Raw genomic sequence first — 14,570 nt, forward strand, 5'->3', positions numbered from 1 at the left:
CCTGGTGATATTCACCTGATTTCTGGTGCCCCCAAAAGGGCCTGGGCACTTTAGGACTTGAAGAGACCGGGAGGAACACTGATGCTGAGAGCGTGGCAGGCAGGTGAGTCTCCAGCGCTGAAACATACCTGGGGGCTAAGAGGAAACGCCAACCTCTAAGTGTGGCCTCCCAAAGTTTCCAAGTGGACAGGAAGAGAGAGGGAGGGGTGGTAGGAATGGGGGGCTCAACTGCTCACGGGGGGGCACAGAACGGCAGAAGACCCCACCTAGGGTCGGGGCGTGGCAGAGACGGCCCCCCATCTCTGGACACGTGCAGCTCCGGAAACTGGCGGCGGCGTCTATTTCAGAGTTTATGGTAAGAGGCTGGAGCGGCACACGCTCGGCACCGCAGACAACACACCCCACCCCTTAAGGAAGTGGGGAGGAGAGCAGCAGGGGTGTGGTTAAGTCGGAGGAGGAGAGGGGAAAACACAAACCTGTCAGCGCTGTTTCTCAGCGGAGGCCTCCGGAGCCGCCGCGCACCTCTTAAGAAGAACCTCTCACCTGCCGCCGCCCCGCAGCCCCTGGCCGAGCCGAGGAGCCGCCGCCGGGGTCGGCGCTTCGCTCCGTGTGAGTCCCCTCCCGCGATCGCAATCGGGGCTGAGCGCCCAGCCAGAAGGTGGAGGCTGGACGAGGCGGGAGGGTCGGGGTGACTCCGGGGTTGCGGGGACCCAGACGGGACCGGGAGCCGCGGGCCCAGAAGTGGGCGCTGCGGCGTGGGGCGCTCCCGGGGCCGGCGAGCCCTCCGCGGAGGGAGAGGGATTCTATTTTTGGAGTTAATTTGCGACGAAAGGGTGTTTTTCCCTCTTAGTTCTCTTATCAGACAGGGGAGGATGGGGGGGTGATGGGAGGGCACAGAAAGGCCGCCTGCCTCTAAAGGTCAGGCCAGAGAGCTTTCAGAATCCAACTTCTTCAACTCCTGCCTTAGAGCCTCTGCCGCTTCCTGCTTTGCCCCCTGCCGTGCCCTTCAGCTCGCCCACCCTGCTCACATTCCCACGCACACCCCACTGCGCTCCCCGCCCCCCAGAGGGCATCTTCTGAATCTAGCGCCGACTGGAAGCAAGCAGGGCTCTGCAGGGGGGTAGAAGCAGAACTCTGTGTGTGGGCGCGTGTGTGTGTGTGTGCGCGTGTGCGTGCGTGTGTGTGTGCGCATGTGCGTGTGTGCGTGTGTGTGTGTGTGTTGTGGGGACTAAAGTTAACGCTCGCTGCCACCCCGGGTCTTTGTGACATTACTTCGGAATGCCCCTAAAGGGTTAAGTTCTGTGCCGCCTTCTCCTCCTGTCAGGCTGTGCGTGGGCAAAGCCTTGGGTGGGTGAACAGGCAACATATGGGTGCTGTTCTGAGCCCACCGAGCCCCACCACCTGCCCTAAACCTCAGCCATCTGACACTTGCGTCTCCCCACACGCCAAGCTTGGAGCTCAATCCAATTAGGCTCCTCCAAGGGGTCGGGGCGGGGGAGAAGGAGAGCCGAATTTTGGACACACAGGGGGCATTCGCCAGGGGCGCTCAGAAACCAGAAGAGGAAGAGCTTTCCCCGACCCACAGCTGGACGTGAGCCCTCGGGGCAGTTGGTTCGAAAAGATCAGGGAAGGGGCACAAGGAGGCCCCTCCCTTGAGGGCAAGGAATGCAGGTGTGGACCTAACCCCAGCCTTTCACAACTCCTCTGGGGGAGGGCGAAGAGGAAGCAGAGACAAAAAAGTGCGTGAAGATGGAAGGAGGGAGGGAAGTAGTCACATGGAGAGACCAGCTCTGGCACGACACTCTGCCCTCATTCCTTCATTCAATAAGCATTGGCTGACTTCCTACCTGAGGCCAGGTGCTGGCGCTGGGCATGGGAGACCAGGGTGCGTGGGACCCAGCCCTGCGCGCCGAGCAGTGCCGTGGGCAGGGAAGGAACAGGTGCTGACCAGCCCAGGGCTGGGGGCTGTGGGTGGAGCCGGTCAGCGTGTCCCGGAAGGCTTCCTGGCAGAAGTGACTCTAAGTGGAGACCTGAAGGATTGGTAGAATTAGCCCGGGAGGGAAAAGGGGGGATGAACGGCATAGCGCACAGCAAGTGCTGAGACCTGAGGCCAGAAGCAGCGGAACGCACCCCGGAAACTGAAAGTAGCTCGGGGTGTTCAGCACGTGGAGAGTGCAGGGGCGAGTTGAAGCTGGAGAGGTGGGAGAGACAGCTCCAGAAGGGCCTGCTCTGGCTGCCATGGCAACTCCTGTCACTTGGGCCCTAGAGCCAGCAGCCTCCGACTTGACTCAAGGGTGCAGGGCTGCCAGATTTAGCAAATGAAAATACAGGACACTCATTTGAATTTCAGATAAGCAATGAATATTTGTCAAGTATAACTATGTCCCATGCAATCTTTGGGGCATACTTATACTAAGACATTATTCACTGTTTATCTGAAATTCAAAGTTAACTGGACATCTGGTATTTTATCCGGCACCTGTCCTCTAGGGGAAAGCTGAGGATGCTACAGTGCTGGGAAGTGAAGGGTAGCGTAGTGCCCAGGCACCACGGGAACAGTCTCAGGACATATTATCTTTTTTTTTTCTTTTTTTATTATTTTTTAAAATTTATTAATTTTTAATTAATTTTTATTGGAGTATAGCTGCTTTACAATGTTGTGTTAGTTTCTGCTGTACAGCAAAGTGAATCAGCTATACATATACTTATATCCCCTCTTTTTTGGATTTCCTCCCCATTTAGGTCACCGCAGAGCACTGAGTAGAGTTCCCTGTGCTATACAGTAGGTTCTCATTAGTTATCTATTTTATACATAGTATCAATAGTGTATATATGTGAATCCCAATCTCCCACTTCATCCCACCCCCGCTGCCCAGGACATATTATCTTGTAACCAATCCTCCTAGATTCCACTTTGGGGCTCCTTCACTGATTAAGCCTGTTATTTCTTAAAAACAAAAGAAAGACAATTCCTTGGTCTTTGGAGCCCAATGAACCTGGATTCAAATGCCAACGTGGCCACTTGCCTGCTATGAGGCCTTATGTAAACCACTTAACTCCTTGTAACCCCAGAATCTCTTTTCAGAAATGAGGATAAGAGTATCTGTTCGTTCAGGTTGTGGAGTGGATCCGTGGTAATGTATGTAAATTGCCCAGGGAGTGCTGAAGAAAAAGTGGTAGATACTAATCTTCATAGCACTTTCACAGGGGTAACCAAAGTAGCATCCCTGAAGTGCTTGGGGCTTGTTTATTTCTGTTTATATTTATTGAGCACTCAGAGGTCGCAGGGGAAGTACATGGTAGAGGTCCTTCTCCTAGTGAGAGAGTGGGTTAGCTCCTGAGCAGAAAGGGAGAGCTTGGGTCAGTTTTTCAGCTTTGTCATTGACTTGCTTCCCAGATGCCGTGGAAGACCCTGGGGAGGGGGGGTGGGCGGTAACTCAAAGTTGAATTAACTGAAAGGAAATGTGAATGAATTAGAAGGGAGAATCCAGGTAACACACCAAGCACAACTGACACAGACAAATGTACCATAAAATTTAGCTGTCAATATTCCCATTTTTAAAAGGAGTACCTTATTAGAACAATAGAGTTCAGGGGTAGAAGAAGTAAGGATGCCTTGTTTTGACTTTAATGGGGGCATTTATAAGAGCGAATTAGGGGGCCTCCTAGAAGGGAAGCTGGAGGGAGTTAAGAATTTGTTAAGAGAAAGAGGAAATGGAAAGTGTGTTTCCCTTGTGGGAACCACTGGGTTACAAATGGTCTCTCTTTCCAGTGGCAAGCATTTTGTCCCCAGTTCTTTAGAGCAGCATTTGCCAAACAGTGTTCAGAGAAACTCTCTGCCATGAGATAGTTACAGGTGTTGCACTGGTGAAACGTTCCAGTGAGCCCACTCTCGGAGATTTGTCCTGCGTATTCATATGATCAAGGCTATGGTCAGTTCCTCAGAAAAGACGCCTGTATCGCTGGACTTACTAGCATCCCCTAAATTTGACTATAGACCCCTTGTAGTGGGTTTGGGGGACACCTACTACCATCTCAGTGGAAATAGCACTCCACTCCTACTGACTGTTTATGTAGGTGCAGTCCTGGAACCAAGCAGATCTTTCTGCGGACATTATTCATCCCATAACTCTAACCTGGATTTAGTAGTGTCCAATTTACAGAAGATCTTCAGGGACCGAAGCCCCTGTCCCAGCATCACTCATCCCTCACAGACACAAACCCCCACTTGTGTCAGCCTAAATCTTCCTACCACAGTTCACACCCATTTCCCATTGTTCGGAGGACCCTGGAAAAGTATGTCTCTCAGCATGTAGCCCTCCAGGGTGTGGCAGTCATTCCATATGTTCTTACTATTGTTAAGGAAAGTACAATTGAGGCAGGGGAGGGGAGGAAGCGTCCCTTGGGTGAACCCCGAGTGGTAGGTGTCCTATTCCTACTTTTCTCCCTGCCCAGAAGGCTCATAGGCTCGGGACTCTGTGGCCCTGGCCTCCCAGATGAATGGATTTCTGAGGGGGCTGGAATAAAGAGGTCCTTGGGCAGAAAGGGTGGTAATTAACAGAAGTTCTTGCTGGCTCCCCGATCAAGAATTTCTCTTAGACTCTGGGCCAGTTCTAGGATAAAGAGAGAGTGGTGAGAGTCCCCGAAACATTAGCGTGGTTGGTGGTCCAGTGGTCCAGTGCCCGGACTTGGTCAGTCAGCCTGGGTTCCAGCTCTGGCTCTGGGACTCATTGTGTGACCTTGGCTAAGTCGTGTAGCCCTCTCTTCCTCATCTCTGAGATAATGACAGGGCTTTTTGTGAGGGTATACCAGGAGTAATATGCCAAATATCAACAGCCACTAAGGCGTGGGCAAGGATCTTACAGAACTGAGCCTGCTGTGCCAGTGGTCACGGGGAACCTGGGAGGTGGACGAGGCAGGCAGTCAGGGCCCTGGGGGGGACGTTTACAAGCTTGGATGGACTAGTCCAGTATTTTAATGTCCCAGATGGCCTTATGCACCAGCTTAATAACCTTGGCTGTACATAAGACAGTCAGTCCTTTTTCAGGCACACAATGAATGTAGCTCTCCTTGTCATTCTATTTCATACTTTGAGTTGATCTGAGCTGGTGGGGAAGGGCCATTTCCCGCCCCCCCCCCTCCCCGGGGAAAAAGGCCATGTTCTGAGAGGCAGAAGTGGGCTTCTCCTGTGCATCATGTACAAGACAGAATTTGCTTCTTGCCCCCAACCTGCATCCCCACACCCCGCCCCCAGTGCACTGTGTCTGTGACAGCCTGGCCTGATTAGCTCTGTAGCCAGCAAAGAGACTTTCTACTGCTGCCCACCAGACACTGGAGTCCGCATGGCCACTGAAGGCGCTCCGAGGGCTGACAGGCAGGGGAAAATGGTGGCTTCGGCTTCCGGGGTTCTAGGCACCCAGCACGAAGCTCTGAGCCATGCGAGGGGGCGGCGGTGGGGCAGGGCGCAGCTCTTTTGAGTCACTCTGCCGTTTCCCAAGGTATAATTATTACTCATGATGACGGTTTGATTAAGAGAGCAGGCTGGAGACTGTGTATTCCGATGCACTTTTTACCTAGACACGAGGGGTGGGTTGATAGGAGTGCAGGATTTTGTCTCCAAGTGACCCTCTAGGTGGGCTGCAGATGGGCTGCAGACCCCACCCAGCTCTTACCTTGCCCAGCACTAAAGGCAGCTGGTCAACGTGATTAGAACTAAGATCAACCACCACCAAGGCCGTGGAAGGGGAGCCTTCCCCTTTTCTATCCTGGTGACAGCTCACTAACATTTTCCTCCTCTCCCGTCACCTTCTTCCCTTTTATGTCCTGAAATCCACCCATGCAGAACCTGGCACCATCGCTCACTAGACAGGAGCGCAAAGGAATGTACTTGCCCAGAGTTTAGAGCTTGCTGCTGGGTTTAGTTCTTGACTCGTGGACTAGTCTCCCTTTCAATAGGCCAATTCTCCCAACAACTTTGAGGGCCCCAGGACCGCAGTCCCCGTGTTTCATGCCCTTTCCTTCTCTAAGGGTCTTCCAGCTGCCTCTCAGACTCCCCGGTTGTTGCAGTCCCACTGGGACACATGTGGGCCCATTGGGAATTCTGCCCTGAGTTCGGGTTTTGCTCTTCTGGGGGAGGTGTACCATTTCCCACCGGTGAGGGAACCGTCCTTCTTCTGGTCCCTGCCACTTGGAGCATCACGTGTTTTTCTGGTTTCTAAATAACTGTCAACTGTCTCGTCCTCCCCCACACCTAGCCTCAAGCACTCTCTTTGTTCTTCCGGAGCTTTGGGGGTGAGAACCCAGCTCCTCTGCCTGGCTCAGGTGTACATTCTCCCCACCCCCAGTTCCAGCTCCAGGCAGGTTACTAGAGATCTGATACTCCAGCACCTTCGAAGATGCTCTTACCGGCATCGGTTTACCTTTGGTCTGCTATATACACAGATGCTGGGCACGGAAACATGGCCATGTCCATTTAGGCAGTTGTGAGTGGCTGTCCCGAGCTGAAGTTCTCAAGCCCCCAGCTCAATGCTGGCAGATTGTCAGCCTGGGTGAGTGGACAGACGGTCAGGGGTCAGGAGACATGGCTTTGGTCTAGATTCTTCCAGTTGCTAGCTGTGTGACTTTGGGTAAGTCACTTCATTTTTCTCATTTGAAAATGAAGAAGTAGTACCACATCCCTGATAGGGTCGTTGAGAGAAACACTTGGCTTATGTGAAAATGCCTCATAAAACACCGCAGGGCAGGATCCCTGGAAAGATGAAGAGTTTGGGTCAGAAAGACGTGGGTTGAGTCTTAATCTGTCACTTTCTCCTTGGTTGACATTGCCTAGTTATGTAACCCCTCAGAGCCTGAGTTTTCTCACCTGTGACTCATTCTTGGCATTTGTTCAATATTTCTCCCCTCCTTCAGCCCCCTTGTCACTCAGAGTATATAATCTTTCCCTGCGTTTGAGGGACTGTATCTGTCCTCAACGAGTTTACAGTCTGCTTGGGGTTGTAATACATAAAGATAAATAACTGTAAGACAAGATGGGGACTTTTGGTGCCATAAAAGAGGCACCAATAAAGTGCTATATGAGGTCAGAGAACGGAGAGAATTCTTCTGTCTGGGTTGTCTGGGAATGCTTCTTGGAGGAAGGGGCATTTGGAAAAGCTCTCAAAGGATGTTTAGTGTATGGCCACGGAAACTTGGAACAGTTGTTGTGGTCAAAGAGTGTAAATAAAAGGGAGGTGGCGAGGCATGATTTGAATGACTCATTTTGGCTGGAGCCAAGAGTATCAAAGGGCAATTAAGTTAATGGTGGAAACTTACATAAGGCTCAAACATGGTGGCTGAAGGGTTTGGACATCATTCTGAAGGCTGTAGGGAGCCACTGGACTTTATTGTAAAGGCTGCAGAGAGCTCTTGAGATATGAACTTGGGTGAAGGGGGCATGATCAGATTTGGGCAGCAGTGTATAAAGTGCATCAGAGAGTAAAGAGCTTGACCTCAAAGGAGGGGCATGTGGGAGTCTCAAGAGTCTGGATAAATTCTGTAATCTGGGATGATCTGTGGGTCCTGGAGAATATCTGCTGGTCGATCAGAGGCTTCTATGTTCTCTGAGTTGAAATTGGTCCTTACGTGGATTTAAAAGATGTAGGGTTTATGGGAGCATCAAATTGTTTAGGTTATGTAAGTAATTTGTCATTCCCCTTAATCTTCTCCTTCCTCTGTGTTCTCAGTTCATATGTAAGCCCTTTCCCATGGACCTCATCTTTGGTAGCGATGCACTAAGTGTCAGCCTGTCTAGAGGTCTAATGGCAGCCTCTGTATGGCAGCCTCCTGGAGAGTCATGCACTTCAGTCTGCCGCCCCCTTATCCACCATCATCAGTTCAGACAACTCCTGGTCTCCCCCTCCTGTCTGACCCTCCTCCCTTGCTTCAGCTCTCCACTTCCAAGAATCTGTAAGAATAACTCTAAGAGTTTCCACCTGAGTAACTCATCTTCAATGTTACAAGTTGAAAACTAAACTCATCGTTTTCTTACACCAAACTGTCTCCTTCTGGCATCCCTCCTGTTCATGAAGTTGTAGTTCTCCTAGACACTCAGGTCAAAAACCTTGGAATTATCTTCCCTTTCTCTTCTGCTCTTATCTTACCCATCACTAATCCTGCAAATTCTTTCTTCATGCCTCTCATTCCTTCCCTCCCTTTTCCATGCCCCTACCCTAGTCTGACCCATATTACCCAATATCACCTGATGTTACCTAAGAGCCTCTCCTTATTTCTGGTTCCCTCAGAAGCTCCTGTGCCTCTAGGCAAATCCAGATCCCTTGCATTTACTGTTTAACGCCCTCTGTAATCTGACCTTCGTTTACCTTCTCTTCTTACTTCCCCATACTTTCCAAACTAAGCCCTTCACCCCAGCTAGCCTGGTCTGCCCACTGGTCTTCATCAAACCTCTGCCCAAGTCCTCTGTCCTGCCTGGACCACCTAGCCCCTTCCACCTTCTTCAATCAGACTCCTCCCTCAGGCTCAGATCAAGCCCCTCCCATTCTTTTGTTCTTCTTCCAAACTCCCTCAAATTCCAAGGATTGGGGATTCCATGTGCCTCCTTCTTTACATACTCGTGCCTGGCTCCCCAGGGCCAGATGCGATCTTCCTCATTCCCTGTGCTGGGCTTCACAGCAGCCAGTTGCAACAGAGCAGGACCGCATTCTCCCCCAGGGTCAGGATGCTATCCTGGCCTCTCGGGGCATGTGAAGGTTTCTTAGAGCCCAGAGAGAGGGAGTGGGTGATTTAGAGCAGGAGCTTGATAATCCCTTTGCTGAGCTACTCTGGTGTCTAACCCATTGGATCCTTGCCTTCTTTTCCCCCCTCATCCTCCTGCTTATGGAGCCCATTCTGGCCAGGCTGAATGACAGGAGAAAAACAGGGAGTAGGAAAAAAGGCAGGGAGCCTTGGTAGAGGGTGAAGTCGCTTTGGGGATACAGGAGAGAGATTTGCAAGGCAGAGGTTGGCAGTTTTTAGTGACCTGGACTTCCACCCACCTGTGCACAGGCTTGCCGTGGTGGCTGCACTCTGAGCTGTCCAGAGGGTGGCCCTCCGTTGTCCCCAGAGTGACCTCTGAACCTTCTCCCTCTTTCTTTACCTGATTCTCTCTCTGTCTAGTAAAACCCTTCCTGTACCTGTTTGCTAAACGCTTAGCTGCCAACCTGTGTTCACTCCCAGGGAGAGGTGTGGCGACAGAGAGAGCGCTACCTAGGGAGCAGACCAGGAAGTCACTGCTCTGTCACCTCCCTGCCATGTAACCTTGGGTGAGTCACCTGGGTGGGCCAGTTCAAGCCTCAGTGTTTCCATTTGTACTTACAGTAATGGGGTTTGGGACTTCTTAACTAGAGGAGAACTTTCTTCAACATGGATCTTAGGTTAAAGCCCAGTGTGTAAACCAGGGTAAAGTAGATCTTGCCAGGGTTGAAGCGAGGAGGGCAGGTGCCTGCCAGGCCCTCTGCCCTTTCCACAGTGACCCCTGGGCCCTCCTGCCTCGCGGGGAGACCAGATCATCTGGGATCCTCTCCAGGCCTCCAATTCTTGAAGTCCTCATTGTTTATGTGTCTAAACACACATACACTGGAGAATGGGTCTCGATGCAAGTGGATTCAGTGAAGAATGATCTCAAAGTAAGGAATACAACCTGGGGCATGACGTGTGTATGTGCAAGGGGTGAGGGGGGATTGCATACATGAGCGCCCTGGGAGAAGATGCATAATTTTCACCTCTGAGCAAATGCACATGTTTACGGGAAGAAAGTCCAAAGCTTTCATCTGAGCTCCAAGGAAGTTACGACCCCACCAAATATTAAGAATGACCCACAGGTTTCGTAATCAATTTTACAAACTTTTCATAGAAATGACCTCAAACTTAAGCTCCATTTTAACTCGGTTGAACTAGGCTGTAAGCTCTGTTGAGGTCAGAACCGTGTCTATACTGAGAGTCAGAGGGACAGATGGTGCCTGACAGTCGACATCTGATATATACACGTGTGCCTCCTGATAAGGAGGATTGTGTAAAAAACAGCTAATGTAAATTTGTAAACATTTCAAAATATTTAATATGATTTTAGCGACGCACGTTTTAAATCACATACTATATAAAATAATACATTACATTTAAAATATGGCTTTTCCCCAACTCTCCCTGTTTATGAAACAGCCGACACCTGACTCACGTCTTGACATCAGCGTCCTTCTCATCGCTAGCACCCCTTTTTGAATCATCTGTGTTCTGGCTTATATCATCGTCCCTACAGTCTAAAGAGAGTTTGCTATTTCTTATTAACCCAGCAAGTGTTGATTTATATTTTTTAATAACAGCTTTTTGGAGATAGAATTCACATACCATAAAATTCATCCTTTTAAAATGTGCAGTCCTGTGAATTTTGGTATCTTCACAGAGTTGTGCAACCATCACCACTATCTAATTGCAGGATTTTTTTTTTAATCACTCCGTAAGAAACCTCGGCCCATTAGCCGTCACTCCTCATTCTCCCCTCCCCCCAGTCCCTGGCAACCACTAATCTACCTTCTGATTTTTGGATTTGTTTATTCTGGACATTTCATATAAATGGAATCATGCAACATTGTGGGTCTTTTTGTGACTGACTTCTTTTTTTTTTTTTTTTAAATGAACCCTTGTTTTTTTTTTTTTGTTTGTTTGTTTTTAAATTTTATTTATTTATGGCTGCGTTGGGTCTTCGTTTCTGTGCGAGGGCTTCCTCTAGTTGCGGCAAGTGGGGGCCACTCTTCATCGCGATGCGCAGGCCTCTCACTATCGCGGCCTCTCTTGTTGCGGAGCACAGGCTCCAGACGCGCAGGCTCAGTAATTGTGGCTCACGGGCCTAGTCGCTCCGCGGCATGTGGGATCTTCCCAGACCAGGGCTCGAACCCGTGTCCCCTGCATTGGCAGGCAGATTCTCAACCACTGCGCCACCAGGGAAGCCCTGTGACTGACTTCTTAACGCAATGTTTTTAAAGTTTATCCATGTTGTAGCATGTATTGGTTGGTCCTTCATTCCTTTATATTGCCAATTAATATTCCATTGTTATGTATAGTCCACATTTTGTTTAACCATTCATTAGTTGATGAACACTTGAGTTGTTTCTACTTTTTGACCATTATGAGTAATGCTGCTAGGAACATTCATGTACAAGTTTTTGCACAGGCATATGTTTTCATTTCTCTTAGTTACATACCTAGCAGTAGAATTGCTGGCTCATGTGATAACTATGTTTACCATTTTGAGTAATGGCCAAACTGCTTTCCATAGCAGCTGCACCATTTTACAGTCCCGTCAGCGATGTGTGATCATTCCCATTCTCGTTAACACATGTTACTGTCTGTAATTTTGATTTTAGCCAACCTAGTGGCCATGAAGTGGTACCTTGTCGTGGTTTTCACTTGTATTTCCCTAATGACTGATGATATTGAGCATCTTTTCATGTACTTATTGGCCATTCATATGTCACTTTGGAAAAATGTTTAATCAAATCCTTTAGAAGGTATTTCCTTTTGATGTCTACAGTATAACTACTTAGTGCATTGCTTTTTGAAAAATGATCTTTTACAAAGTTCAGCACTTATAATTGTGAGGCTATGCCCCCAAGCAAAGTTACTGAATCTATATTATAGTACCGTGCTTCCTTTCTTAAAAAAACAATTCTATCAGGTGACCTTTGTAAGCAGCCCAAACTAGCATTTATTGTAGTGATGTCGGGCTAATTAATATATTTTCCCAGGCCATATATTTTTGTTCAAAATAGGGTGATCGTGAGAGCAGCCCATAAAATGAAAGATTCTATAAAGGCTAGAATGTAAGCTTCCTATTTTGTGACAGATAATTTGGGGAGGGGAAGAGCATATATGATATTGAAAATAGATGGATGGATGGACGAATAACTTTAGGAATAAATGAATGAATGAATGAACAAAGGAAGGAGTGCAAGCTGGTGAGACAGTCAATCAAGCAGCCACGCCGATCTGTCCCTTTTTATTTCCTCTTTATTCCCATGGAGAAAACCAGCACTGGTCTTTCATTTAGACTCTGTAGAACCATATGTAAATTATTTAAAAAACATACTTGTAGTTACAAGTTGGAAACAAGATACTATATTTTCTGTTGTCTGGACAGTCTTTATTATCTTCTTTAAAATGGGAGAACCAGAGTCTGCCCAGTTTCTGGAAGTGGTTGAGAAACCCAAAGACCACATAACATGACTGCACGGTTGAGGGTTATAAATTGCTGGAGCGGGACTTTTAGGGATATGACGTGGTACAAGGCTTTTCTTGGGTTTGCCCCATTCAGGCCTCGAGTCCACTGCTACCCTTCCCACTAGCGTGAGGACTCGGGGTATCTGGCACTGGAGGCCTTTCCCCCTCCCTTCTTGGGAGTGGGACAGTCTGACCATCTCAGAAACCACACTCCCTAGTGATTCACCAGTAAATTCCTCCGAGAGAGACTGCCCCTTCCATACTTCCCCTCCAGTCTTCTCTTAAGAAGACACATGTGAGCTGGAGAACAGCACTGCTGAGTTTGGGGTAAGAGTGAGGAAAGGGAAGATGAAGATTGGCGGGCAAGAGGACCAGAGTGGAAGCTGTGGCCAGAGGTGTGAAGAAGTGACAGACATGGACAAAAGCTCGAGAGGTGGCTTTTAGAGGCCCAGACCCTGGAGGGGGAATAAGTGACGGATGAGACTCCTCTTTAGAAAGACCTTCACCGCAGTCACAGAGCGGGGAGCCACACTGTGGCCTGTTTGGGAAGCTGTGAACAGCTCAGGGAGGCTGGACCCAGCACGGTCATCACGGTTCCACCGGAGCGTGTATGTTTGGAGTTGGGGGTCGGGGAGCGAGGGACGGTGAAGGGAAGCCTTGGTGGGGGCTGGACCCCTTCCTTCATGGGTGGTGGTCCGTAAGGGAAGTAAGGGGACACGTCTGGTATATCAGGCAAAGTCTGAGTCCCTTCCCACCACTTGAATGCGTTCCTAGGCGGGGTCCCAGCATTCTCCAGTGATGGTAACAGCTAGCCCTTCCTCCTGTGCCATGACGGCATTGAGTCTAAGCTGTCCCCACCACCACTCATGTGAATGTTTCTCTTGGTATTAAACCTCTGCAAGGAAGGAGAGTCTGTATTCTTCTTCCTTGAAGTGCTGTTTCCTTCTTTAAGGATGTGGGAACAGTGGCTGTGATGTGGTGAATCTGAAGTCCAGCTCTGCATCACTTAGCACCTCCCTTGGGCCAGGTGCTGGGCGAGGTGCTGGGGATACTAAGGTGAATAAGAGACCATCCTCAAGATGAAAGAGCCACAGTAACACCAGATGTGCTGTGAGAGGATGGCCAAACACCGTACAGGCACAAAGCCCAGAGCTACCAACGTTACCGGGGGAGGCTGACAAGGCTTTACTGACGAGGTGATGCTGGGAAGGGTTTTGAAGAATGGATAGGAGTGTGTTATGCAGAGAAAGGGCAGGGAGGTGCCCTACCAGGCACAGAGCACAGCATATTTAAAGATAAGGCATCAAAGAGTGTGGCCTGTTTGGGAAGCTGTGAACAGCTCAGGGAGGCTGGATCTGGCAGAACGGTTGTGGGAATAAAGCTGGAAGGATGCAGAGAGACCGTTTATCATGGTCACTTGGTCCTGGACTTTGTTCTCTAGCAACAGGAAGTGACAGGATAGATAAGAGAGCATATCTATAGGATGTGTAGCTATAGGAGTATTTAAGCAGGGAAGAGAGTCAGATTTTTGTTTTGGAAAAGAGAACTCTGGCCCCGGGTCAGAGCATCTTTTGTGCCAAACACAGAGAAGGGTTTGGCTCGGAGACCTGTAGACAGGCATTTCTGGGGTGTGGCCAAGGGCTGCCAGCAGTGTCATGCCAAAGGCCCGGAGTTCCTGTCATCAGCTTGGGTGTCGCAGCTACCCACACTGCTGGCTGGCCAGAGAGGGGTGTGGTGAGGGCTGGCCCCGAGGAACAGCCTACTTCCTGTTTCCTTCCCCTGGACATCCACGTGCAGTGAGGAGGGGGCAGAGAGGACAGAGAGGGGCTTGGCCAGGGCAACGAGAACCGACCTGCCTTCAGTGGGGAAGTATGGTGGGGGAGACAGCGTTCAAACTACAGGAACGGGGACTCTAGGGAGAGGACGCCTGCTGCAAAGCAGGGGGCCAGCCAGGCATCCTTTCTTGCCCCACCAGTTGGAATAGGGTATCCCACAGATATTACGGGATGTACAGGACATTCAGGACCAGAAGACTCTGGTGGAGGGAAAGGGACTTGGTACAGGACAGCAGCTCATACCCCGCCTTCCCCGAGCCCCCCACCTCCCCCGAGCCCCCCTCCTCCCAGAGCTCTTGGCTGTACCATCCACTTATGCCAGGCACATGTTATCCTGAGATAAATTTATTTTTCACAAGTACATGCCTTGCTCAATGGAATGGGGTAAGGCGGGGACCTTGTTTCATGCCCCTATGTCTCCCGATCCTATTCCAGCAAATGTCAGGATACGAAACTTTTGCTCAGGAGACATTTGTTCGGATGGAGGAG

At 49.8% G+C, this 14,570-nt stretch overlaps 1 protein-coding gene across 2 annotated transcripts in view; it reads left to right on the plus strand.

The window, feature by feature from the left end:
* The first annotated feature begins 454 nt into the window (after window positions 1–454).
* Window positions 455–14,570, plus strand: part of PTK2B (protein tyrosine kinase 2 beta) — a 128,295-nt gene continuing 114,179 nt past the window's right edge. For both annotated transcript variants that reach the window (XM_061200723.1, XM_061200724.1), the window contains exon 1: window positions 455–609. The gene's annotated coding sequence lies outside the window, so the exon portion shown is untranslated. The remainder of the gene's footprint in view (window positions 610–14,570) is intronic.

This window comes from Eubalaena glacialis, chromosome 9 (assembly GCF_028564815.1).
Source record: "Eubalaena glacialis isolate mEubGla1 chromosome 9, mEubGla1.1.hap2.+ XY, whole genome shotgun sequence".
Lineage (NCBI taxonomy): Eukaryota > Metazoa > Chordata > Mammalia > Artiodactyla > Balaenidae > Eubalaena > Eubalaena glacialis.